This window comes from Tasmannia lanceolata, unplaced genomic scaffold, assembly GCF_043159265.1.
Source record: "Tasmannia lanceolata isolate RefF3 unplaced genomic scaffold, GAP_Taslan_0.1 ptg000015l, whole genome shotgun sequence".
Taxonomy (NCBI): Eukaryota; Viridiplantae; Streptophyta; class Magnoliopsida; order Canellales; family Winteraceae; genus Tasmannia; species Tasmannia lanceolata.
Genome location: NW_027518692.1, coordinates 18,839,829 through 18,867,086, shown reverse-complemented (window position 1 = coordinate 18,867,086; position 27,258 = coordinate 18,839,829). Strand labels below are relative to the sequence as shown.

Below are 27,258 nucleotides of genomic sequence, written 5' to 3'. Positions count from 1 at the left end.
GGAACCTTGTTTTCAATCCCTATCTACTCGTTATTGTTTCTACATCTTGAATATATTGTATTCCACCTATCTTTAAGATATTATATCTAAGGATAGGGTTGGTGCTATTTACTTTCGATTCTAATACCTTTTCATCTTAACACATTGTTCAGATACTGCCTAAGCTTTACCTAAGAAAAAAAACTAGGTAGTAGGTGTTTTGGATTTCAACGAATACTGAAAACCTTTGTTCTATGTCTGAATCTTCTAAGTAGGTCCTTATATTGTTTTAAAATCTGATATTTCCAGTAGATTGCTCAGGCTTTTGGTATATTGCTCATAGAAAACAATATCCTTTGCTGGTTGATGCCCAATCCACGTGATGGTGAGATCTCTCTCTCTCTCTCTCTCTCTCTCTCTCTCTCTCTCTCTCTCACCCCTGACATTGTGCTGTGACTAGATGCCTCTCACGTGTGCTGTATGATCTTTGTTGCAAGATGTGACCTGGGTACTTTAAGTAATTCTAGTGGGAAGCAGGGTGCATTTCAATGCTTGCCCTGTTTAGATTGAGGGAATTTTCTAGAAAAGTTTGGAAAGGAAAAATATTTCTAAAATTTCCTAATGTATTTAGACATGAAAACTTATAAATTGAGATAACCATATTCAAGTTTTACTAAGAAGGACCTTCTATTTCTGATAATTAACTATAATCAAATCATGGAGAACAAATTTTCATGAGATATTATTGTCCATCGGAATTGTTTTCCTTGCTTTGAGGCACAACCTATTTAGACTGTGGCCCATCTAATGGACGGTTTGGATCATCATATGGTGCGGACCATACCGTACTTTTAATAAAGTGAGGAGTGCCCTCATCAAAAGACAGTAGTGCTGATAACATTTCCCTTCCTTAAACCCGAACAGGGCCTTTAGCTAAGGGATGGTCCAATGGATCCATATCCTGAGGTAAAAATTATTTAGGATCCTGGCCTAGACATAGTGGCAAAATTCTGTTGAGCATCCTGAATCGGAATAGGTGTCAATTGACGAAAATATTCTTGACATTTTCTTTCATCTATGCCCATTCATAGGGGGTATTTATGTAATATTACAAACTTTCCAAAACAAAAAAAAACAGCCTTCCATTTTCCTACTTTTAGGGCATATTTGGCAATCCTGACAAAACATTTCATGAATTTTTTTTACCTAATGTAATAGGGGGGATAAAGTGGTGGGAGGGACAGAGGTTCATGGGAGTGGTGAGTGAGGAGAGCATGGAATGAGGTTGGAAAGCATGAAAAATATAAAATCCTATTTTACACAGGGATTTTTTATTCTTTGTTTACCAACCCCATCACATGCTCTCAAATCTCACTCAGCAGCCCTCTCTATCCTTCTCTCAGACACTCACATTCCATGATTTTTTTTTCTATGGTTGTCAAAAATAACTTTAGTTTACTCATATATGCATCTTGTTCAGGGGAAATAGCATGGTATGCTCAAACAGACCATGCCCCCCTGCCTCAAACTGGTTATTTTACAAAGCATCAAACAAAAATCACAAATAGACATTAGAAATAACTAAGGGAAAAAACAAAAGAAAACGCACTATGAATCACACAATCTCGACGTCAATCCCCTCATGCTTTCAATCACATCTCAATCCTTCGGCCAGACCTCGGTGTCATCACTCCGCAAAATTGTTTGCTCTTCTCTTCTCTTCTCTTCTCCTCTCCAATCCTTTTCTCTTCTCTTCTCTCCTTTTTTTTTGGGGTTATTCACGAGCAACTTGAAAAAAATTCATCTGATTCTCATTGTGGGTGAAAAGTTTTACCAGTCAAAGAGATTCCGGACTGGTAGAGGGTCGGATTCTGGCGGCCATTTGCCTAGGAATCCCCATATCACCGGCCAACTTGTACTTTAAAGAACTCTTAGGAGTGATGGACATCTTGTTCATGTTAGATTCAAACTCGTCCATGTCAAGGTCGTGTTCCTCAAAGCTCTCGGCCATGGTGTTCTCTTGGAAACTCCCCACATTCTCATCCACAAATTCTTCATCGGTATATGCATCTTCATGGTCCTTGTCTTCGTCATCATCATATGTAGTTGTAACCATCGACTGGAACACAAAGTTCGGTCGAATAAATCTTCATAAACAAGAGAGGAAGACAGAGTTTTGTTAATAAGAGGTTCCCTTCACAACATTGAAACTCACATTGGTACCTATGAAAGAATCAAGAGATTTCAACAGGGGTGCAACTCGGGTCAATTTTAGGAATTCGGGTTGATTTTATACCATAAAATCAGGTCAGATTCGGGTTGATTCCAATTCATCTTTATAGCAAAAGCTCAACCCCGACCCGATCCAAGTTGCACCCCTAGATTTCAAACATCCTGACGTCACAAATATTTGTCTCGGGAATTTCTGGGGACGGATGTATTTCGGAATATTTTAATTTTAATTTTAATTTTTTTTGTGATGATATCAGAAAACACTGGGAAAATTAATAAAAATATAAAATTTAAGAATAAAATTAGAACAACAAATAAATATCGTAAATTTATCGGGATATTTTCGTGAAATTTTCGAAATAAAAATGAATATGGAGATATCTCGGTGATTTTTCAAAATCTTGGCAAAATTTCAAGATTTTCTCATTTTATAAAAAGAAAGGAGATATTTGTGACTATGCATCTAACAAATTCAAGCCAAAGGATGAAAACAGACCTGTCGGATTCCTTCAGCAAACATGGATCGAATGGAAAAAAACATGTCGAGCCTTTCCATTCCACCAAAAGCCTTGGAGAATTCGGAGTCGAGCAAGTTGTTAAAAAGAAATGTCTCCGAGACAGTAAATAAGCCAACTGCTTTGGCCTGTCTCAGAAATTCATCTACTATGGAAGGCAAACAAACCTGTTGCGAAGCACCAGCAAAATAATAGATTAAAGCTTACAAATAGAAAGGAAACTACGATTATTTAATATAGACGAAATCATACTTTTTGACCAAAAAAAGGGGTAAGGTGCCTTAAAAACCCCACATGATTGGGTACAAAAGGACTTAAATAATCAAGCACAAATTTCATGGAGAATATGATTCATCATACAAAAAACTATACAAGAGGCGAATGTCTGGAATGGATGGATACACATTTTCAAACATACCATACCTTCAAAGGATCCAATGAGTGACGCAAGATGGGTTCTAAGGGCATGTGAAAAAGCTGTAATTTGAGATGAGGAACACCCACCATCGACCTCATACGAAAGCAAAGCACATACATGGCAGCCTGCAATGCAGACATGATATTGAAACTTTCAGCATTTTGGAGAAATTAACAAATTATCAGTAAAAAACAAAGAAAAGGGCAGACCAGATAAACGAACTACTAGTGCATGCACATTCAGGAACACATATATTGGATATGATTTTTTTACTAGTATGTTAGAAAATTGTAGTTGTATAAAATATATCATATGTTAGAAAAATAATAGTTGCATAAAATATACCATAGTCAGCATAATTGCAACAGTATGATAATATTGCGTTCTTATGACATTATACTTGTATTCCTATAAAGTGAATAATTTCCATATAGAAGACACATTTCAAATTCACAGACCAGTGTGTTTTTCGTATAAAACAGCCAACACCAGCAATAAAATACGGCTGGCAATATTTCTGATAGCTATGACGAGATGCTCAGTAAGTTCATAGATGGTATTTCAAATTCTCAAAAAAAAAAGAAAAAGAAAAAGAAACGAACCATAAGGATGGGAAAACACCTTAGATGGTATTCTGACTTCTCAAGACTCGCGAGATGAAAACACTGATCTCCCACAGGAAATAACTCAATCTATGCCATTTTTTTGGGGAGAAACAGTGACGTCATTAATTCCCAACAATAAGGTACATGATTACAAAGTGGAGCAGGAGACAACATGTCGCCTGACTCAATTACAATCTGCATAGTATGCCATGAGAAATCTCTCTTATGGCAAGTCAGAAATCTCAATTTCCGGTACATAGTGCACTAATTTTCTTCCACCTCCGATAATACCTCTAATGGCAAACTTTAACACCCAAATGACAAATTCCAATACCAGTAACACCTCTATTTCTACCTCCAACAATCTCTAATGATGAATGAACTGATTTACAAACTTTTTTTATCAGAAAATGTTGTTTTAATTGCTTGCTACATAATGGCCGTTTAAGGTACTACAAGCCTATCGATCCCCACTCGCATCTTATATAATATGTAGCCTAAAGTCTTACAAGGGAAACACAAACTTAACCACAGCAATTATGTTAGAAAATACCAGTATAATCACAGTAATGAGAACAGTTTGGTCATCTGGCCGCTGAGTGATTTGTTCACTCTTTATTCTTTGGTATATAGAATACCAGTGAGATCACAGTTACCATGTTATATTTATTTATATTTCGAAGGGGTAGGAATTTATTAGTTACTTTTATTTTTATTTTGAAGGTATAAGAATTTACTAAAAAAGAAGAGACAGAGATGCTAAATTAAAATGGGGCAAGGGTGCACCTCCACTGAAACATCACCATCATCCCCTCTCATTGGCCAACAAATCAGCAATACTAGCGGCCCCTCCCTCTCTCTTGAATGGTACTACTTTTTTTTTAATATTGACAAATATATTCATACTAGCAAAAATACAATGGGGACCAGTAGTCCCACTGGATGTACATAGTATGAACTAGCCAGGAGCATTCTCCTAGGTGAAAAGAAAATCCAATCCTCCTGGAATTAAACAAACATCTTTACATTTCCTTTACAGATTTCCAAAACACTGAACAAAAATAACTAGCACAGGAGCTTCCCATGGAAGCCCGGTCCTTCATATTGGATGGTCGCAGAGTCTGCAATCCCAATCGCCATAGATTATCTTCTTCTAAGCGCTCCAAAAAATCGACAAGAAGAAGGGCCAATGTGCTCTACTGTTTATCCTACATCTGAGTCCTGAACCATTGTCGACAGTCTAAGAATCCGTCAAAAAGAAGAGGATCTCTAACTTTTGAGCATTAAGTTCCCTTCTACCTCTACCTGGGGTTTTTCCTTTTTTAGCCCATAGTCCCTTTTTCTATATTTAGGAACATTTTCTTTGTTTCTTCTATATTTTCCCGATACCCTATTCTCAAATGATCTCCCACTTTTGTCATTTTTTCGAAATCCTCAGAGGATACCCTTTCCTCCGAATAAGATGAGATTCCTCTTCCCTCTTTTGAAGTCTCATCCCCAGGAGATTGCGACCCTCCTACTGATATGTGCTCCCCCCTCTCAATACAAGATTTAACTTTCCCTCTGAGCTCCACTTCCATTGAGTCTCTTGCCGTCTTGGATCCTTCATCCGGGGGAATTATCTCCTTCTCCTTTCCCCTTTCTCCTGCCTGATTAGCCTCCGGCCAATCCTTACTTTCCTGCCTGTGCTTTTTATATTGCTGATTGGGCGGGAGGACACTGCCTTCATTCGCCAAACCTGGCAGTTCCGAAGGCCCGTCTTCAAAGGTCACTGCTTCCTGCCTAATTTTTGAGAGCTGGAATTTCTTGAATTCTTTTGCGATTTCACTTCTCGATGGGGTACCCATCATGAGGTCTCCCATACTTTTGTCCCCAACTTATTTTTTGATGCTCCCTTCCTCTATAATACTCACTCCTTCCTTCCTCCTCACCTAAGTGCCATGCAACCCCTTACGTCTCATAGTCATCTATCATTTTAATTATATTTGAAACAAAGTGTTTCCTTTTTTTATTTTTTCTATCCCCCACCGATTTTTGTGAGACTTGTACCCAACTTTCCAACCTTCTCTGGGAGGGTACGTGATTTTGGTTTTATGGAGACGTCTTAAAGAGGAAGCTTTATTTTCACGGAAGCTATGCAATTTACGTTCATTTTCACCTTTCCAGATGAGACTCTTCAAAGAAGTTCCGGGGTCTCGACTGCGCGAGATCTTTTTGAAACCAAACTTCCCCTTTTTTGAGGCTATCCCTAGCCTAAGATCCTTACCTCCCTTATGATTGGAGGCAGTATTTTTAGGAGATTGGCGTTTTGCCAGGGACCGATTGAGACCACCACGGTTTGGGTACTCCCGATTAGGATCTACAGGGGATAAGGCATTTAATGTTGCCTGCTTGGTAGTCTCTATCATTGGTCTAAGGGATCCAGCTAGTGAGGTCTTAGCTACCCAGTGGTTAGGCAGAAATTTGAAACTTGAATTTTGACCCAACGGTTCTTGCCTCAACCTGACGGATCATCCCCCCCCCCCGCGCCCAAAGAACTACGCCTTCCTCTGGTGCCGTGGAAAGAAGGCCAGTGATATTGTTTCCCAGTTGGCCAGATGATTGAGTGGATGTTTCCTCATTTTCTGCCTCTGGCATGCATTTCACTTGAACCAGGAAGGATTTGTTATCCACTTTTAATCTTGCAAAAGGTAGTATCGATTTCCAATGCTCTATTAGGACTTTTACTGAGGCAAAGGCCACACAGTAGTCATGGTTGCCTGATAATTGCACTTTGGTCACATGCCCAAAAAGCTTCCCCAGAGCTTCAACAGTTGATAATGACCAAGCAAGGAGAGGGATATCATAGAATCTGAGGCATACAGTTTTGGCTCTAGTATGTGTTGCTGGATTCCAAGAGAACATGGAGGATATATCAGGCACAAGGGCTTCACCCCCTTTACGTAGAATCCGCAGTGCTTGTTGCTCCGAGTAAAATCTAAAGAACACTTCCTGGTTATTAATGAATGACAAGTGGTTTTGGGAGTAATGGTAGGTGCCATTCTTTAATAGCCCACTGCCAAATCTCTTCTAGGTCCCATGAACCAGTTTTCATACACCCAATCAGGCATTTTTTGAGCTCCTTTTTACGGTCTTCCACTTCTTTGCCAGCCACTTCAATTTCTGGATATTTCCCCAGGATTTCAATGCCGAGCGGAAAAAAGCTCTCTCTCTCTTATCCAATCTTGATCCGTCTCTTTCTCCCTTTTCTTTCTCCCTTTCTCTGTATTTAGAGCACTTGCAGCATCTAGTACGCGAACCAAAGTTGTAATACTCACAGGATACGTAGGTCCAATTGACCGGATGATTTTCAATCCAATTTCCTGCTTGTCGTCTGCGGTTCGAAGGAAGTTCTAGTGATCTTTCTCCTCTGCTTCCTGTAATTGATTCATATTCACGAGGAGTTCTCGACATTGTTAGGGGAGATGGTGACCTACGGCCATTGCCCAGGAGAACTAGGTTTCTCCTACAACAATCCCTGTCAATCTCCAACCATTGCAAAGCTTCAAAAACCGTATAACCAGCCTCTATTATGTCTTGATATAGGTCTTTAAGACTTTCTATTCTATAGCCACAGCTAGGTTCCGTTAGCTATATTCCTTCCCAGATAAAAAATATCTGGAGGACTTACCGGTCGTTTTCCGAAGTATTCCCTTACTCCCATTCTCCGTTAACTAGTAACTTCTTCTTCTCTGTTAACTAGGATTGTCCCAAGATAGTGTATATTTTGATAGCCTAAAGAGGTGCAAGAAGGGCTTGGGCCCTCGAGATCAGGGGGTCAACTATCTCTCCGGAGAAGAACTATTTCAGAAATCATCAATATTTGCCGTTCGAAAGTTGGGATTTTGTTTTTGTTTTTTCATGCTCTGCGCAGAAGAAAATGTGCAAAAGTGAAGAGTATACTGCTTTGAAAATGGCATTACCTACTGGCCTCTCTTAATACACAACAGTAAGAAACATTCCTCACTCCATTAAGGTTGCTCTCTCATTGATGATGTAACTCAACTGGCATTGCCCCTACACCTACAAGAGTTTTAGGAGTTCCCTTCCATAACAAGAAGGCCCCCGAACTTGTCCAACGAATTGGGAAGGCCGTTAAGGAGTGCCCATGCGGGGGCCATGCCTCAGCCTAATTGGAACCTGGAACTCCAATTGGACACAAAAAGTCCCAGCACCTCGTCGTTAGTCCCTAAGCACCCTTCATATGCTGGGTTGACCAGGATTCCCCAAAGAACATGTAACAAGGTTTACTTTGATGATGTCTTGGAGAGGGGGTGACTTGCTAACGACTCTACATCTCTTCACCAGTTCAGCTGCAATGATTTCCTTCCACATACGGAAAAAGCCTCGAGTCAACCCACTAAAAAGTATTTCGTCATTAAGCCCAACTCGCCATCAAGTACTTGATTTACCAAAATATCAGGCTGAAAGAATAGCGAGAATTGTAGAAGATGCACCGGTTTCCTCTTTACACGAAAACCAAAGGACTGTAAATGCAGTTCCAGCCACTGTAAATGCAGTTCCAGCCCAAAGAAAAGTACCCCTTCAATGAGATATGAATGACACGGGTGTCGCGTGTCGACATAGACACGGAGTGTCGGACACGGCAAACCCACAAAATTTAGAAACGGGGACACGGCTAAAATAGAAAGTATAGATGTGATACAACAACAAATATTAGTTAAAGAAGAGCTAAAAAAGAGCTTATAATAAAAGAAGAGTTAATAATAAAAGAGGTAACCACAATATGCAATAATAAAATGGAATTTCACACTTGATACGGCACAAAAACGTGTCCACACACCCACATTAAGTCTAACACTTATGGCAGTACATTGAAAAGTGTCCAAAGGAGTGTCGACACGGGTGGACACGCATGTCGTGTTGGACACGACAGGACACATGTGTCATCAATAAATTCGAAGTGTCGGCTAAATCATAGACCACTAGTAATAGAAAAAAAGTTCTCATAGAGAAGAAAAGACCCATTGAAGCCTGAACCATCTAAGAATCTACTACCAAACCGGGTAGCCAATGGGCAAAGGATGAAGACGTGATTGACCAGCTCCTCTTTGCTTTTGCGTAGCACTCACCTATTCGCCAAGTGAAACCATTCCTTTTCCAGTATGTCCAAAGTATCAATTTTGTTAAGAATACCTCTCCAATAGAAACTCTTGATCCTTATGAGGGCGGATGACTTTGAGATCTTCTCTTTCTCACCAACCCCCACAAGGGATGTGAAGGACCGTACCGAGAAATCATCTTGGGCCTCGACCAACCATGCCTGTCCTCGTCATTCAAGGAAGGATATAAGTCCTCTAAAATATGTAAAGCCTAAGAAAACTGTAAAGACTCTTACATTTTTAAATTCCTAAGAAAATCCCACCTATTTGCCAAGTGAAGCCGGTGTGTAAAAACACGGATGTGGGACAAAATCTGGCCAAGAAAAACTTAGCCAACTTGGTGCGGACGCGACCAAGAACGCGATTGACGCAGTCGAGTACTCGGTTGACGCGGTCATAACTCGGGAGAGTCAAAGGAGTTTTTCTTGACTCCGTAGGGCAAAACGCGGAACGCAGCCAAGGGAAAAAGGGTGTTGATCTGAGGGGAGTCCACGATGACGTGGGGGAGTTTTAAAACTATGAACTAAACCATTCATTTTCCAAAGCGTCCAAAGTAATGATTTTGTTAAGAATAGTTGTACAATAGAAACACATGAACTTTATGAGCGCGGCTAACTTCAAGATCCTCTTTCTCACCAACCCCGACTTCGAGATCTTTTGTTTATCACCAACCCCAACGAGAAATGTTAAGGACCGTACCGAGAAATCACCTAGGGGATCAGCCAACCATGTATGTCCTTGTCCTCCAGGGCAGGTCAGAACTGATTTTTAGAATGTGTTTTAGGTTTGTTTTGGACGACATCATTCAAGGAAAAAAATGAGTAGTTAGGCTTACAAGGGCTCGGGACTTCCTTTTTTTTAGTACATTTGGGACTTCAATTGATTTTAGATGAAGAGATGAAATTAATTTAGGTTGATTATAGGGTTTTCATTAGTATATAAGCTTGCTTTCATGGGATTATGAACAATTTTTGTAGTTTATTGTCGAGATAAGAAATTGCAGCCAAGATATTTTTTATTTGCGTGGCATTTTTATCCTTTTATCTTTTTTTTTTGTTTATTATTTCTAGTTGAATTCTCACAGTTCCTACCCGTTTTATTGCTTCCAGCGAACCAAAGGTGACATATTTCTAGTAAATAGAGACCCATAAAGGATTACATACTAATTCAAAGGAGAAATCATAATGTACCTGGCATCCAGAATAAAAGACACGAGGGGCAGTTGGGTTTATTATCTTCTCTTCTCCATCCTGAATTTGGCAATACTCAAAACACCAATCTACCAATCTGAGTCAACATCCAAACAAGAATAATATCAAAACATGAGAATGTGTGCGCTTTAGAGGCTATTTGGATGAAGGGAAATTTTTAATTGGAATTTTTTTCCATAGAAAATGAATTTTTCAGCATTTGGTTAACTCATTTCCATATTTTTTTTCAAAAATTGAAAATTTCTTTGTTTGCAAGGAAAATCACAAGCATACTAGATCCTAGAAATTTATTTTTCATAATTTTCTTTTCCCTAGATCCAAACGCCCCCCTTGGGATGTAAATGTAAATTAAAATCGAAGTGCTCAATGACCTTTTCAATATGCTTGCAACAAAAGAGGATGAAATAAACCTCCCTCGAGACAAGTAACTAGCAAGATAAGCAATCGCACTCATCCTGCATGGAACAAAAATAAGATTAGGAATACAGAAGAAAAAGTCAAAATAGATGTTATACTTCAAACTCTCCTACCAGAATTAGTGCTTGCAAACAAATAAAATATTAACAGTTCGAGCTTTGAGGGGCACTTGTATATTTCATATGTGAGAAATGATATTTCAACCCCCATTGTTTTATCTTCTTCTCTTTTAAAGCAGTTTTTCTCAAATGGACAAATTAACCCTAACATGGTTGCATTGGGAGCTGATAAGCAGTGTTGTTTGCAATGGGATCTGGTGAAAACAATGAAACCTACTTTACCAAATTGAAAATGATATGAAGAGTTTGAGATCTGTCTTTCATTTCCGCTCTAACTCTAAATCTGAAATTACAGGTGTCTACAAGATGCATCCCAGCCTCATATGAATCTCCTCCGGCCTCCCTTGTGCAAGAAGGGCAAGGTCACATGCACGTCATTGGGATTGTCTTGCATATGAAGCATTGGCGGACATACACAACACTATGATCGATTTCTTCAAGGCCGCAGTCTATGGAAAAAAGGCTTATTGATGCCTCCATACTCGAGTGTGTGCACCACAGGGATCTCAAGAAGTCACGATGCCTCTTGACCTCTGAGGTTGTATCTGTCGCTTAGGGAATCGTCTGTTGCAAGCCGCCCTTGATTAGATTGAAGCACCCACAAAAATTGACTCGTATTCTCCACCCTTCTTCGGTTCTTCCACGTCAACGAGAAAGTTCATATATGGATCCTAACACCAAACCACATCCCTTCATCCAATTTTCAACCCAAGTTCTTCCCAAAACAAAGAAAAAATGAAGCAAAACAACCACACCTCATCTTACAAAAACGCAAAAGAAAAATAGAGAACAAACCCTCCCTACCTCCCTCTCTCTCTCTCTCTCTCTCTCTCTCTCTCTCTCTCTCTCTCTCTCTCTCTCACAGACACACACACACACACACACCCCAAAAACAAATATAAAAACTCATCTTCTCTTTGAACAGTATATGAAATAGAGATGTGAAAAAAAATCCTTTGAAAATCACATCATTTTTTTTATCCCTAGTTTAGTTATACTATATGTGATAAGCATGTATCCGATATGGAATAGATATAGATAATGAATAGAAACAACAATTCATTTTGAACAAGACATGTCTTACACATCAACCTAAAAAAATGTGAAACCACTTGCTTTTTGAATGGCGACTCCAAAGGAACGTATTAAGGATTTTTTTTAAAAAAGTTGGAGATGTTGTAGAGGCAGGGCCCTGGCAGCTTTTTCTTCAACAAAAATGCTAATTGGAAGATAGCAAAAGAACATCAAAGTGGGCTTGAGGAATCAGGTTCCTCACCGCTTGGGATGTATTTTCTTTGTTGCTCTTAGAGCAAGACGAATGTATGAAATGAAGTAGTTGCTCGACTTTTGTTGAGCCTATTATTTTCTTGCCTAGGCTGAAGGGTGCCTATTGGTAATTTCATTTGAAATGGAAGAGATTGAAAGTTGGGTCATCTGGGATGGGTCCGTGATGGAAAATATTAAGATAGAGAGCTTTCAAGATCCCTGGTAAGGATCGAAAAGGAGTTGTTTGGATCTTTGGTCTAAAGGATCAGGCCAAAGGGGGAGAATTTATTCTATCATCTGAGAGGTGCTTGAGGAACCTCGGTTCTTTGCTGCTCGTGATCTGTATTACCCTGGACTAGATAGTCTATGGTTGAATTGAAGGTTTGAGGTTTAACTCTGGAGAAGTAGCATGGGTTTCTAAATGAAGTTCAAGGCTGTTGGAGTATACTCCTCTGTTTGTCATGATGTATGTAATGGAGCGGGACTACTTGTCCCCAATCTTTGTACACCTTCTCCTTATGAATATATTTTGTCATTTTTCAAAAAAATAAAAGAAAAAGGAACGTACTTCTTCCCTCCCTCCACAAATTTTCAACCCAAGCACACTCATCTCGTCCCAACTTAAAAAAGATGAAAAAAATAGAGGAAAAAGAAACTCTTGCAAGGGCATTCTTTCCATTTATTAAAAATAGCGAAAAAAAGGACTACGGCATGGAATGGCCACAAAAGGTAGTGGAAGTATCACCCTCTTCATATACATGCACGAATTAATCTATAGTTTCTGCAGGTCATCCCATGCATAAGCATGTAGGTACAAGTATCAAAGTAAATATATTCTCACTCAAGTACCAATGGCCATTAACATCATGATATATCCATCAACTTGATAAGACAAACCACGATTACAGTATGTCACTTAGTGAAATGTACACCACAATAGATATGCTAGTCACGTCACACCCCTACATTAGTTTGAATTTTTATCGAATAAAGTGATGATTAGGGGCCTGTGATTTAGGTCTGAGTATCAGAGATAGGTGAAAACGTAGGAAACACTGTCAGGAAAAAAGTGTCAGAAGAAACTGTGATTTCCAATAATATTGCAGTGGTAAAAGTCACGATCAAGACAAATTTTGATTTTCTTAGGTAAGAGATAAAAAAAGGAGACCATTCAAAAAAAGAAAAGAAAAAGGAGATAGAGATAGAGATAGAAAAAGGAGACTCAAACTTTTAATTTTAAGAGAAACATGTAAACAAGAGACTTTAAGAGGATGATGCTGTCACTTTTTGGAAGTAAACTGCTAGGATCATGGAATTCTTAAAAATCTCACACTACCCAACCCACAAACTCTCGAATTGCTCAATGCAAACAACTCCGACTCCAATCAGTAACCTTGTAGACTCTCCATGTAATGCTGTGCTTTTTGTTGTAATTTCCCAAGACCCATGACGAAGACCACCATGCTTGGAACCATCATTAAAAAAAATACTACGTGTGTTCGCGGAGGAGAGAGAGAGAGAGAGAGAGAGAGAGAGAGAGAGAGAGAGAGAGATGATCACAAACACAGTCTAATGTGTCCACAAGCTAACGATCCAAATTTCCAGCCGAAAGCAACCATTTGCATTAGGGTCTAAATGAAGGGAAATCTTTATGTCCGAGGAGGCAGGAACTCATTCATTTTCAGTCCATGTAAAATATTATCAAGAAATAACGATGGTTTTAGACAACTCAAATTCTCTGATTTCATGAACTCTTTCAAGTTACCTGGTAAGCAGAGGATGAGTTCTGCATAAAAAAATATCTTCAAGAAGAACCACATACTTTACACCACAATTTTCTGGATCCAGTGAACAAGCGTAGAACACCACAAACTGCAACCAAGAAGCAACTGACCATTATAAAAGGGTGGAAAAATCGAGCACAGGAATATACATATTTGGCTCAGATAAAAAATTAACAAGTAGATATCAACTTCGAATAAATAGTTGACAAGATAGATTTGCCAACAGCGGATAATCATGAAAAGAATAGGTAGAACCTTGGTCATGAATTCCATTCCGATGGTTTTCTTCCGAAATGAAAAGTTTCGATATTCTGCCCATTTTAGTGATCTATTTTAGGAAAGGCACAATAAAAATTTCAAGAAACTAAATTTTTTAAATTGGAACAAAAAATAAAAAGACGAGAACAAGAGCAAAGATTAACAAACATAACTACACATTTTATTAAAAACTACCATTTACAAACATAATGTAACATGTATCTAAAATCAACAAAATTTAATTACCATCTACATAATCCATACAAAGAGAGGTTTTTGTTATTATTGAACTCCTCCATTTGATTGGAGATGGTTTTTCAAATGAATAGGACCTTAAGGGCACCTAAATTATATGTGATAATTGACAACAATATATATAACTTTTTATCTAAAACTGGTAAAATATAAAAAAAAATGTGACTAGAACAGACCAGAACAGTCTAGAACATCTAGAATAAACCAGAGCACAGGTTGGTAAATTTCAGTACAATTTTTGCTCCGCTTTCCTTAGTAAGGAGGAAAGGAACAGAATTGACCATCAAGCCTAGAGCTAAAACCCGAGCTCACAATAATGGGAAATAGGAGTAACGACGGATTACCTGGGCAAACTTTGACTTCTAGGCAGGCAGCACAGTGATCTGAAAAGACTGCAGAAGAGTTTCAAATACCTACCATTAAAAGAAAAAATGAGACAGGTAAGTAGCAAGTCCTTGAAATAGAACACTTCCTTAGCAAAAATTCAAGCGGGATAAGCAGGTACTTTCATGTGCACACTTTTCTTTTCACATCTAATGGTAGCCATAATTTTCACAAACAACATAACATCATATTGAACGTTCACCGTCCCAAATAACTACCAAAGAAATATCTGAGGCATGAAAAATATTGGCAATAGGAAATCACCTTAGCTAGACGACCACTATCGGCACATAACTTGAGATGCTCACAAGTGAGGACCAACAGGCTATCCAACTTGTCAGCAACTATGTTGCCCCCCAAACTCTGTCGACTCAAAGTCCCCCTCTGAAGCTAAAGATCAGCCTCAGTAGTTATGTTTCTATGTGAGACCCAAAGAATAATCCAGCTCATTTTTATTGCCAAACCATAATTAACAAAGGGAAATGATATCTGCACAGCCATGTTTTGATAATTGCACTGAACCCATCTTGTCATTCAGTATTAATTAGTTTGTAACAAACTAATTAACAAACTAATTAATACTGAATGACAAGATGGGTTCAGTGCAATTATCAAAACATGGCGGCGCTGATATCATTTCCCTTTACAAAAAATAGAGCCAGTAAATTTTTTGATATATCTAAAGCATACCTCACTATCAATTCTCCCGGCACCATCTTCATTTTCGTCCACATCTTCCAGTTCCATGTCAAATATGCCTTTGCTAGAATCTTCCTGCAAAATGTCTTCCCAGCCTATCTCCACCTAAAAAATTCAAATAAATAGGTAAAATAAACTACCAAGAGAAGATTTTTCAATTTCTTCAAGGCAAAATTAAATACTCACACCTAAATCTATGAGCCTATCGACGACTGCCATTAGCATTGTGCTTCCAACAAGATCTCCAATTGCACCTCTCTCCAGCCTTAACATGCTCTCCACATATAATACAATCAGCTACAAAAACAAGTGTAAAAACGTTCAGATCTCAGTCAGTTCATAAAGACAAATTTATTGATCAAAGGAAAAATAGCCATAATTTTATGTGAAAGAAGAATGTAGCTCAAACCCAAGAGGGAGCCATCAGTAAGCAGATATTAAACAGACAATGAACAAAATATTATATTGGAGATAAATCTAAAAACAGAAAGAATAGTTAGAAATTATTTGACTTGACACCCACACATGGACGAATATGACATTTTATGTGAAAGAAGAATGTAGCTCAAACCCAGGAGGGAGCCATCAGTAAGCAGATATTAAACAGACAATGAACAAAATATTATATTGGAGATAAATGTCATACATAGTTGTCAACCCGTGACTCGACTCATGACTCGATATCTTAATTTTATGACTCGTGAATCGACTCGACTCGTGACTCGTAAGAGTTTTTGAAAAGACTAGAAATGTAGTTGAAAAAATATCATTATATCTCAAAAGATGACATGTAAAAAAACTATAACCCAATTGCACATAGATAAAGCACTAAGCCAAGAATATCCATCTATCCATCCATAATATATTCTAAGCATGCAACTTTCCAAATGTCATTCACCTTTTCCAGAAAAAGTTTTTCCTGGAAAGTACATCATATTTTGATCTTCTGATAGGGTGGGGTGGAGCTCATATTCTATACCCAAGAATAGCATGGGTAGGGTCCACTATTTTACCCTTGATCCGATGAGCTCATCAACTCTATCCAAACCCATGCATACACCGTAGGACCAACCTTTTTTTTTTGAATAGTTTGGACTAATTATTTTACACCTCATGCTATGATGGGTGGGGTTCAATATTTAATGACCATGCCTAGGATTGGTGGGGCCACTGTCTCTATCCAAACCAATGCAGAAAGTGGGCCCACCATTTTACCCCAAATGTTATTGACAAGGTGGTGTCCACCGTCCCTACGCAAACCTATGCATTTGATTGGAGCCCGCCATTTCACATCTCATGTTTTGATGGCGTGGGGCCCACCATTTTACTAGTAAATAACTATATGCTTGTAACTTACAAAAATAATTAAGTTTTAAGTTCCTACTTCCAAGTTTTCAACCATCAAAGCAAGAAAGCCTAGGCCCAACGACTCGATTCGACTCGGAAGAGTCATAGTATTTTTACTTGGCTTGGAGCGACTCGTAAGAGTCACCAGATGGCTCGTAAGAGTTTTTGACAGAGGCGACTCACATGGGCGACTTGACTCGAAAGCCCGGCGACTCGACTCGACTTGAGAGTTGACTCGTACAACTCGTAAGAGTTTGACAACTATGATGTCATATGTGAAAGAAGAATGGAGCTCAAACCCAAGAGGGAGCCATCAGTAAGCAGATATTAAACAAACAATGAACAAAATATTATATTGGAGATAAATCTAAAAATAGAAAGAATAATTAGAAATTATTTGACTTGACAACCACACATGGACAAATATGGCACAGATCTCATAAACATGTCCACTGGCCAAGTTTGAAGTATAAACCAAGAAGTATAGTTTTTATACTTACAGCCTCTTTTGAAGGTAATTTTGGCATTCTCTGAACAATTATAGGCAACATCCTCAAGGGGGTAAGAGGCACCAAATCAGCAATGCCTTGCAATGCCGAATGAACCCGACCAAGAACTTCTTCCTTTCTCACAATACCCCGCGAGGTAGTCTCAAGAAAGTTAGCATGTTTGGAGGTGGAAGAAAATTTCTCACAAGCATATCCAAACATGCATCAAGAAACTTACCACTTGAAGTAGCCTGAAAAATAATGCCAAAAAACCTAATCAAAATGCTCCATTCAAATGTATTAGTGACCATTAACCATAAGCGCAAATATTAGAACAAGTAGATACCAACCAAGTGATTAATTCCACCAATGCATCCATCACATCTGGTCCATGGCTCCAAATGCTCATCCCAAATATCTGGAAAAAAATTTGGCAGCGGGGAGTTTTCATAATAGCTTATATATACGTTGATATATATGTATATATACATACATCTACATACTCGTAAACTTACAGAAGAGAGAAGCGACTCATGGTAAACAATATCAATATCTGAGACTGCCCCTGACAGTGCCCTCAAACTCGACTGGTTCATGCATGCAAAAAAGAACAAATTGTCCAGAAATAAATTGAGATAGTAACTAAAAAGATATGAAATATAATTGAGATCTGAACTGTAATTTCACTTGTGAGAAGATAAACTACCACAAGCATGGCCTCCTGATCAGGTGTCTCATGTTCAGTACTCACAACCTCAATCAGCTGGTTATAATGCTCGTCATCACCCTATTGCAATCAAGGGATTATCAGACAATTAAACTGCATTTGTTAAAGCAAATAACTATATTAACTTTCATAAGCTGAATCATAACTCCTATTCCTAACAAGTTGCTTCTATGGATTAGACAGTAATTAGCAGTTTAACACAAGCAAGCAATGCAATTGGTTTACACTTTTATTGCTTTAGGGGAAACCAATGACCCATTCTAAAAAAAAACTTCCCACAATAAAATTTATGTGACTAGATAACATTATACATCTTTTATCAAGTGAATAAGAGTCATGCATCCTATGCATGACGATAGATAAAATAGCTGCAGCCCACATATGTAAACGGACTCTTAAAATCAACTAGTAAAAGATTTTCCATCCACATGCCAATATTTAGTTCCGGCATTAAAAAAATTCAGAACTAACCTGGCTTAAGGAATTTTTTTATGCAATAACTACCATCTTTAATGGCCAAGCAAATGGTTTATCATTCATAGCTGTCAATTGATGTGATTCAACAATCTTAGTCATTAGATTCAGTTGTTTTATATTGGACATGCGTTACTTTTTCTTTTGGGTAGGATTCTCTTTGGATTTAGTTACATTATTTAGCCTAGATGTTGAGGATGTCCACATTAGTTTATGACCCACCAGGCCACCACTACCCATAACTCAGAACCCATTACCTGAGCCCAAACACATCACTAATTCAAAATACAAACTTACTATTATTATTAAATACGGAATTACTATTTTTGTAAGTACGGAACTACTATTTTAGTGAATACGAACATTGGCAAAAGATCTCTCAGCCCCTATATAAAAGACCTAAATAAGGAAGCCCTAGAGGAATTTTGACATTTCGAAGAAAAGCCAAAGAGCTCCTAGCCGCAAGGTATTCTCCTTCTCTTCTCTCCCTTTCACCTCCCCTCCTCGATTACACCAACCCTCCCAATCCCACCTCTCTTACATCCTACATTCATTTCTCTCCCATTTCAACTTCACCCTTCCCAGTTGGGCTTATAAATAGTTTCCCTATTTTTCTCCCTTCATTCATTCTTACGTCCTACATTCATTTTTCCCTCTTTCTTCTTCACCCTTCCCAGTTGGGTTTATAAGTTGTTCCCTTATTTTTCTTTGTTTTCATCTTCTTTCCTCATTTTTGTGATCTTGATATTTTCTGGATCTTGATTTTCTTTTCTTTTCTTTTCTTCATCTTGATCCTTTCTGAATCTTGATCTTGATTGTTCTGGACCTCAATCCTTCTTTCTTTCTTCTCTCCTTGGCTGATATGAGCTCTTCTTTCCATCACTCTAGCTTTATCTCCTCTTCTCGGATATTACCTGCAGTGGACGATCAAGACATGAAGCCTGTCACTGCACTCCTAGGTACAAATCGTTTTCTAATCATTGACTTACCCTCAGATTCCCTATCCCCTTAACCTTTTCCATCATGTTAGTGCCTTTATTTTCCCTAATTAGGCTTACTTTTATCACCCTACCTTGACCACATCATCCACCGTCATTCCCGTACCTCAATTAGATGTTGATTGGGTAACAGTTTGGCTATCACAAATCTAATTTTGTGATACCTTATTTAAAGATTGTTTCCTTTTCCATTAGATGGTTGTTCTGTTTATGGACTTGACGTATGAAACCTACATTGGGCTAAATTAATTTCTATTTGATGAACGGACTCTAAAGTTCAGAATTTTTATAAATAACCTAACTGAAATTGAGATTTTCGACTAGGGCCGAGGCTCAAAATGAAGATTTTGAGATTTTTGACTTTCTTTGCCCTTAATCGTTGTCATGTTGTTTCTTTTAGTCTTCTTCGTTGTATTCTCTCTCTCTCTCTCTCTCTCTCTCTCTCTCTCTCTCTCTCTCGTACTCGACCAACTCGGCCTCTTTTAATGAAATTCGATCCTTTTACCATTCCCAAAAAAAAAAAAAAAAAAAAAACTAACTGAAATTGATTATTAGGATTTGTTTAACTTATTTTTGGAATGTATGTTGTTTTGGGAATGTGTGTAGATGTTGTTATTGACCTATACCCTATTTTATGGTCCTAAATTCTTAGAAACTGAACTGTGAACCCTAGGTTTGCAACAAATTGGTATTAGAGCATAGGTTAGCAATTTTTCATAACTACAATCGCACAGTCTGCATTGACTTATTAATAGCAATGCCAAATAATAAGAGAAAAACGTGACAGGTTTCTCCTGGCCACTCTAATCGTTTTAAGTGGGTTAAGAATCAAATTTCTGCTCAATATAAACTACCCTCACTTTGTTTGGTTTCTGATGTTAACATTGTCAAAATAAGGTTTCTGATGTTAACATTGTCAAAATAATGACAATGAAAAAGGAAAATGTATAGAAATATTGAAAATCAAGGACAATGGTGAGTTTGAAATATTCCCTGACAGCCGTTCTAACTTGGCAATTAGTTTTAAATGTCATGAGCAACAAAATTATGCAAATTTTGAAAGGAACCAAATTTCCGCAATTGAATTGAAAACAAGGCTCTTGGGTTGGGTGGAGATTACATGTCTTGAGAATGGTGCATTTACCTTGGCAACTGACTTGAGAGCATCCCTAACATGGGAGACCACCTCTGAATCACTAACATACCCATCCGTCATTTCATGAAATCCTGTCTCATCAATAGCTAATTCCATCCCCATGATCTCCGGCAAGATGTTGAATATGCTAAGGTTGTGAATCTACCCAAAGTGCAAGGGGGGGGAACAGGAAACAAAATCCTAGGAAATATCAACAAATATTGCTTAATTAGGAGAGATGACGAAAATCAAATAATAAATAAAGGGAAATGATATCAGCACAACCATATTTTGATATTTTCGCTAACTCCTCATGTCTTTTACTATTTAAAGAGCTTTCGAAAGGTTATTACATTTCCCAAAAAACTCTCACGAGCCAATTACAGAAGAAAAGACAGCTGGGTTTGTGCAAATATCAAAATATGGTTGTGCTGATAACATTTCCCTAAATAAAATTACACTTTTTATGTTGGCTTTATATATTGCAATTTTGCAAGATACTTCTTGAGTGTTGATAATTTGGGGATTTCCCAATACAGCAAGCTTCTAAGTTTACATTTCTCGCCAGCAAAATTAATATTAAATTAGGGGACGAGGTTTGTGAGCTAGAGCTCAGGCTGAGCTAGCCACTATAAATATACCATCTCCATGTTGTTTGACTCATCCAACCCATTCATTCTATAGGACCTCACATAAATAGGGTGTTTGTAAGCCCAATGGTTTTCACCTTGGCATTCCCATCTTATTTTGATGATTCCAATACACAAGTGATTTATGATCACTAATATGTTTGATTGTCTAAGTTGTAGATCACATTGGTGCTAAGATAACATTGCTTGGATTGAGGCCAAGAAGCTCACATTGAACCACATCATGAAGGCCAAAGACATCGAAGTCCAAGACAAATGAAGACTTGAAGAATCCATTGAAGATCAAGTTATATTAGATTGTATTAAGATCCCATCCTAGTTTAGGATTTTGAAAGGCATAATTAAGCAAATCTCACACACCCTAAATAAATAAGTGATTGTATTTGTAGAGTTCCAACACCTTGGAACCCTCATAGCAATCCCATATTGGTTGAGAATTGGAAGCCCAAAAACAGAAATGAAAATCTGCTCAACATAGGCTTCTCGGAACTCCGAGAGTTTTTCTCGGAACTCCAAGATTCGGTCCAGTAGACATTTTTCATCTTCTGTTTGAATTCCCGGAACTCCGAGATTTTTTCTCGGAACTCCGAGAACACTACAACGGTCGGAAAAATAGCCGTTGGGAATTTTGCTGGAATTACCACAATGCCATTGCACGGTCATATTTGGTTTTTCCTATATATATGGGTATTCCAAACATTCAAATAATCAATCCTAACACTCTAAAACTTCATTTGAACATCCAAAGAGTGAATCAAACTTGATTATGCCTCTCATCCTCTAAAGCTTAGGATTTGGATCATAGGCTCAATTTGTACATCTTCTGCAATTCTTGTAAACCCTTGTGAGGGATTTTTTGTTCTTTCTTTCTTATCAAGAACTTTGTATCGGGCGAGTGTTCGGAGAAGCGTAGCCCACTCTCCGTGGTGAAGATTGCCACCAAGGTTAAAGGTGATCGGAATTTGTAATCGGCACCGATCTTCGCCGAAGTTAAGAAGATCACATAGTGAAGCCATCAACGGGTTTGGTTGGTGGAGTGGAGTATGCCTCACGTTTGGAGGACCGAACCACTTTAAATCTCGGGTGCAATCTCTCTTACTCTTGCTCTTTATTTTGCATTTGCACTTTAGATTTAACTTGTGCGCTTGAACTTTTTTGTTGATCTCTTAATCTTCATTTTAGGTTTGAGTTTTCAAAAGGATTAAAACTTGTTAGAAACCTAATTAATTGTCACTCCTCATAAGTTGCCGTACTCGGGACCACCCTTGGAATTTCACTTGGTATCAAAGCAAAGACTCTTAAAAGATTTTCTTTTTTTTTATAAATCTTTGGTAAATTTTTCTTTAAAAATTTCAAACAAGGGAAAGATCATAAGATCTTTGGCAACTTTCTAATTGTGAAATGGCGGATAGAAATGGAACCGGACTTCCGGAGGGCCATTCCACAACTAGACCTCCCTTCTTTAATGGGTCCAACTATGGACATTGGAAGACAAGGATGCGCATCTATCTCCTTTCGATAGATGTGGAACTTTGGCACATTGTTGAAAATGGATACATGTTGCCTTCCAAACCATTTGAAGAATTGAATGTCGTAGAAAAAAGGCATGCAAATTTAAATTACAAAGCTATAAATTCTTTGTTTTGCGCCTTATCTACGGAGGAGTTTAATCGAGTTGCTCTTTTTTATTCCGCCAAGGTTATTTGGGATACACTTGCCGTTACCCATGAGGGAACATCTCAAGTTAAGGATTCCAAAATAAACTTGTTAAAGAGCAAATATGAAATGTTTAGAATGGATCAAAACGAAAGCATTTCCGAAATGTATACCCGTTTTTCTAAAATTTCTAATGAATTAGCAAATCTTGGTAAATCTTATCCTACTGATGAGCTTGTGAGTAAGTTGCTTAGGTCTCTTCCTCCATATTGGGATCCAAAGGTAACCGTCATACAAGAATCAAAGAATCTCAAGACGCTAACCATGGAGGAGCTTGTAGGATCTCTCATCACCCATGAGATGCTCCTCACTAGCCGACAAGAGGAGAAGAAGCCGAAAGAGAAAGAGAAAGAGAGTCGATCTCTAGCTCTAAAAGCCTTCAAAGCAAACTCATCATCCTCTAGCGAGGCGGATAGCGATGAAGATGAAGCTTTAAGGAAATTTAAAAGCTTATGGAGAAATAAACATAAAAAGGATAAAACGAAGAAGAAAGAAGAAAGTGAAGTAGAAGGAGGAATAAGGTGCTATAATTGCAAGAAGGCCGGACACAAAAGATCGGATTGTCCACTTCTCAAGTCATCTTCCTCAAAATACAAGGGAAAGAAGGAATGGAAGAAACATAAAGCTCTTGCCGCCGGATGGGATGCTACTAGCACCTCGGGAAAGAGTTCAAGTGAAGGGGAAGAAAAGAAAGACGATCTTTACTTTATGGCACTCGCCCATGAAGACGAGGTAAACTCTAACCCTTCATGTTATTCATCTAGTAGTGATAGTGAAAAAATATCATATGATGAATTGTGCTCAACCTTGCACTCTCAAATTTCTAAAAATAAAGTTCAAAAGAAATCCATTTCAAAATTAGAAAATGAACTTAATTTTTTGAAAAATGAATTTTCTTCCAAATCTCAAATACAACTTGAAAATTTTAAACTTGAGATTGAAACCCTTAAGGGTTGTTTGGATGAGAAATCTTGCCAAATTGCAAAAGTCCAAGATGTGGCAAGCTCTTCCAAATCTTATGAAGATGAATTTAATGATTTTCTAAATCAAATAACTCATCTTCATAATGAAAATGAAAGGTTAAGATTATGTCTCCATGGATTCTTAAATGGTGACAAAATTATTGACATAATCTTAAAGAAGACTAGTCAAAGACCTAAACATGCATATGATAGGACTAGCGTATCTAACCCTCATGTTAGATGCCATTATTGTGGAATAAATGGTCATTACCAATTCCAATGTGCATCTAAGATTAGGGATTATGGTGGAACCAAGAAATCTTGGGTTCCCAAAGCCCCCATATGATTTTCATCATATATGCTTAGATTAGGGGCTAATGCTTAAAATTGAATATCTTTTTCAAAGTTAATTAAATATCCCCTCTTATGTTGAATAAAAATTCTAAATAGGGGGAGTTCTAGGTTTGTCTTTTTCCTTGAAAAAGGGGGAGCATTAAATTGAATATTTCATCCCTTTGTTTCTCTTTTACCCCAATCTTTTTTATTGATGCCAAAGGGGGAGAGAATTTAGTATTAGGAAAAATATATGTGCTTTTTATTGAAAAATCTCTTGTGCTTGTCATCATCAAAAAGGGGGAGATTGTAAGCCCAATGGTTTTCACCTTGGCATTCCCATCTTATTTTGATGATTCCAATACACAAGTGATTTATGATCACTAATGTGTTTGATTGTCTAAGTTGTAGATCACATTGGTGCTAAGACAACATTGCTTGGATTGAGGCCAAGAAGCTCTCATTGAACCACATCATGAAGGCCAAAGACATCGAAGTCCAAGACAAATGAAGACTTGAAGAATCCATTGAAGATCAAGTTATATTAGATTGTATTAAGATCCAATCCTAGTTTAGGATTTTGAAAGGCATAATTAAGCAAATCTCACACACCCTAAATAAATAAGTGATTGTATTTGTGGAGTTCCAACACCTTGGAACCCTCATAGCAATCCCATATTGGTTGAGAATTGGAAGCCCAAAAACAGAAATGAAAATCTGCTCAACATAGGCTTCTCGGAACTCCGAGAATTCTCGAAACTCCGAGATTCGGTCCAGTAGACTTTTTTCATCTTCTGTTTGAATTCTCGGAACTCCAAGATTTTTTCTCGGAACTCCGAGAAATATTCTCGGAACTCCGAGAACACTACAACGGTCGGAAAAATAGCCGTTGGGAATTTTGCTGGAATTACCACAATGCCATTGAACGGTCATATTTGGTTTTTCCTATATATATGGGTATTCCAAACATTCAAATAATCAATCCTAACACTCTAAAACTTCATTTGAACATCCAAAGAGTGAATCAAACTTGATTATGCCTCTCATCCTCTAAAGCTTAGGATTTGGATCATAGGCTCAATTTGTACATCTTCTGCAATTCTTGTAAACCCTTGTGAGGGATTTTTTGTTCTTTCTTTCTTATCAAGAACTTTGTATTGGGCGAGTGTTCGGAGAAGCGTACACTCTCCGTGGTGAAGATTGCCACCAAGGTTAAAGGCGATCAGAATTTGTAATCGGCACCGATCTTCGCCGAAGTTAAGAAGATCACATAGTGAAGCCATCAACGGGTTTGGTTGGTGGAGTGGAGTAGGCCTCACGTTTGGAGGACCGAACCACTTTAAATCTCGGGTGCAATCTCTCTTACTCTTGCTCTTTATTTTGCATTTGCACTTTAGATTTAACTTGTGCGCTTGAACTTTTTTGTTGATCTCTTAATCTTCATTTTAGGTTTGAGTTTTCAAAAGGATTAAAACTTGTTAGAAACCTAATTAATTGTCACTCCTCATAAGTTGCCGTACTCGGGACCACCCTTGGAATTTCAGTGTTCCTAACAAACCATCTCCATACCATAATCCTAACCATTCGATCTATAGAAGCTCATTTGCTAGCCATCCATTTTAAACCTCCACAAATCATAACCCTAACCATAACCTCTAATCCTAACCACAACAAGGAATCATAATCCTAATCATAACCTGTAGAATGAATGGGTTGGATGAGTCAAACAACTATGGGAGATGGTGTATTCTGAGTCGAGCTCAGGCTTCGAGCTCAGAAACCATTTCCTAAATTTTTATATATATATATATGAGGAAAGTGTTGGTGAGCTTAAGCGCCCAATCACATTGGGGCCTACTTTGTTAGGATGATCCAAAGCATTCATTTGAAAGGCCCTTACATAGATGGGGTGTGTACCAAAAATCAGCTCCATAGGATCATCGTAACCCATCCATTTGTGGAGGTCAAAATGGACAGACATTATTTGTCCACAAATCTGCCCATTTTGTCCTCCACAAATGGAGGGGTTAGGATGATCCTATGGAGCTGATTTTTGGTACACACCCTATCTATGATAGGGCCTTGCAAATGAATGGTTTGGATCACCACAGAAAATGTGGGACCCATGTGGTTGGGGCGCTTAAGCTCACCATAAGTTTGGTGAGCAGTTTCCTCATATATATATATATATATATATATATATATATATATATATATATATATATATATATATATATATATAAATTTCGGCTTTAGTTATTGCAAGTAATTGCTCATTTATTGCAACATTATCTTGATAATTAGCACAACCAGTGCCTAATGATTTTTTTAATTTGGACAATGCAAGAACTCAGAATCTGCATTATTGCAAAATTCCCAAATCATCAATGGTCAATTGGTATCTTGGAATAGATAAACCCAGAAATTGATGCAAAAAAAATGGAAAATTTACAAAAGAATTACCAAGTTCATCAAAAGTGACTCCATACACCTTAAGACAAATTATTAGAAGACAAGAACTAGGAAACTAAAACTAGGAAACTAAAAAGAAACAAGAAATTTTTTCTCCATTAAAGAAAAATTGTAAGAATAATAGTTACAATAATGACAAAAAATAAGAAAAAATCAGAACCATCTGATGACAAAATCCAAATGAGAAAAAAAAAAAAAAAATTTACAACATTGTGAATGACAGGAAAAAAGAAAATAAGGCATATATATTATAATCAATTTAAGGAACAAATGGTGATAGAAAAGCAACAAAGCAGATAATCGTCTTACAAGTTTAAGTAGAGAGAGAGAGAGAGAGAGAGAGAGAGAGAGAGAGAGAGAGAAAAGAAGGAATTCTCGCGAAAATTTTACCTTTGGAAGTTGGCCCAAGTTGAGAGAGGTTTTAGGGTTTATGTGAAGCCAACCATTTTATATTTGGACACGGTATATACACTCAAATGAATATGCATATGAGTATAAGGTTACATGTGTCGGCTGAGGGCTGAGGCTCTACTGTGTTTTGATAATTGCACTACTGGTGTTGTCTTTTATTATTTAAATAGCCGTCTAAAGATGTTTATTATTATTCCCAAAAAAGTGCTCGGCAGCCAATTAAAAAAGAAAATACAAGCTG

The 27,258-nt window shown here is 37.8% G+C and overlaps 1 pseudogene across 1 annotated transcript; it reads right to left on the bottom strand.

Moving 5' to 3' along the window:
- Positions 1-1,414: 1,414 nt before the first annotated feature.
- Positions 1,415-27,065, bottom strand: LOC143846651 (uncharacterized; annotated as a pseudogene). Its single transcript, XR_013234807.1, has 16 exons — positions 26,997-27,065; positions 20,483-20,674; positions 17,846-17,926; positions 17,655-17,726; positions 17,486-17,557; positions 17,152-17,390; positions 15,491-15,601; positions 15,296-15,409; positions 14,870-14,995; positions 14,566-14,634; positions 13,690-13,796; positions 10,494-10,577; positions 10,102-10,198; positions 3,150-3,269; positions 2,708-2,893; positions 1,415-2,126 (listed from the first exon to the last, which is right to left on the bottom strand). The product of XR_013234807.1 is annotated as an uncharacterized LOC143846651 (transcript).
- Positions 27,066-27,258: the final 193 nt, after the last annotated feature.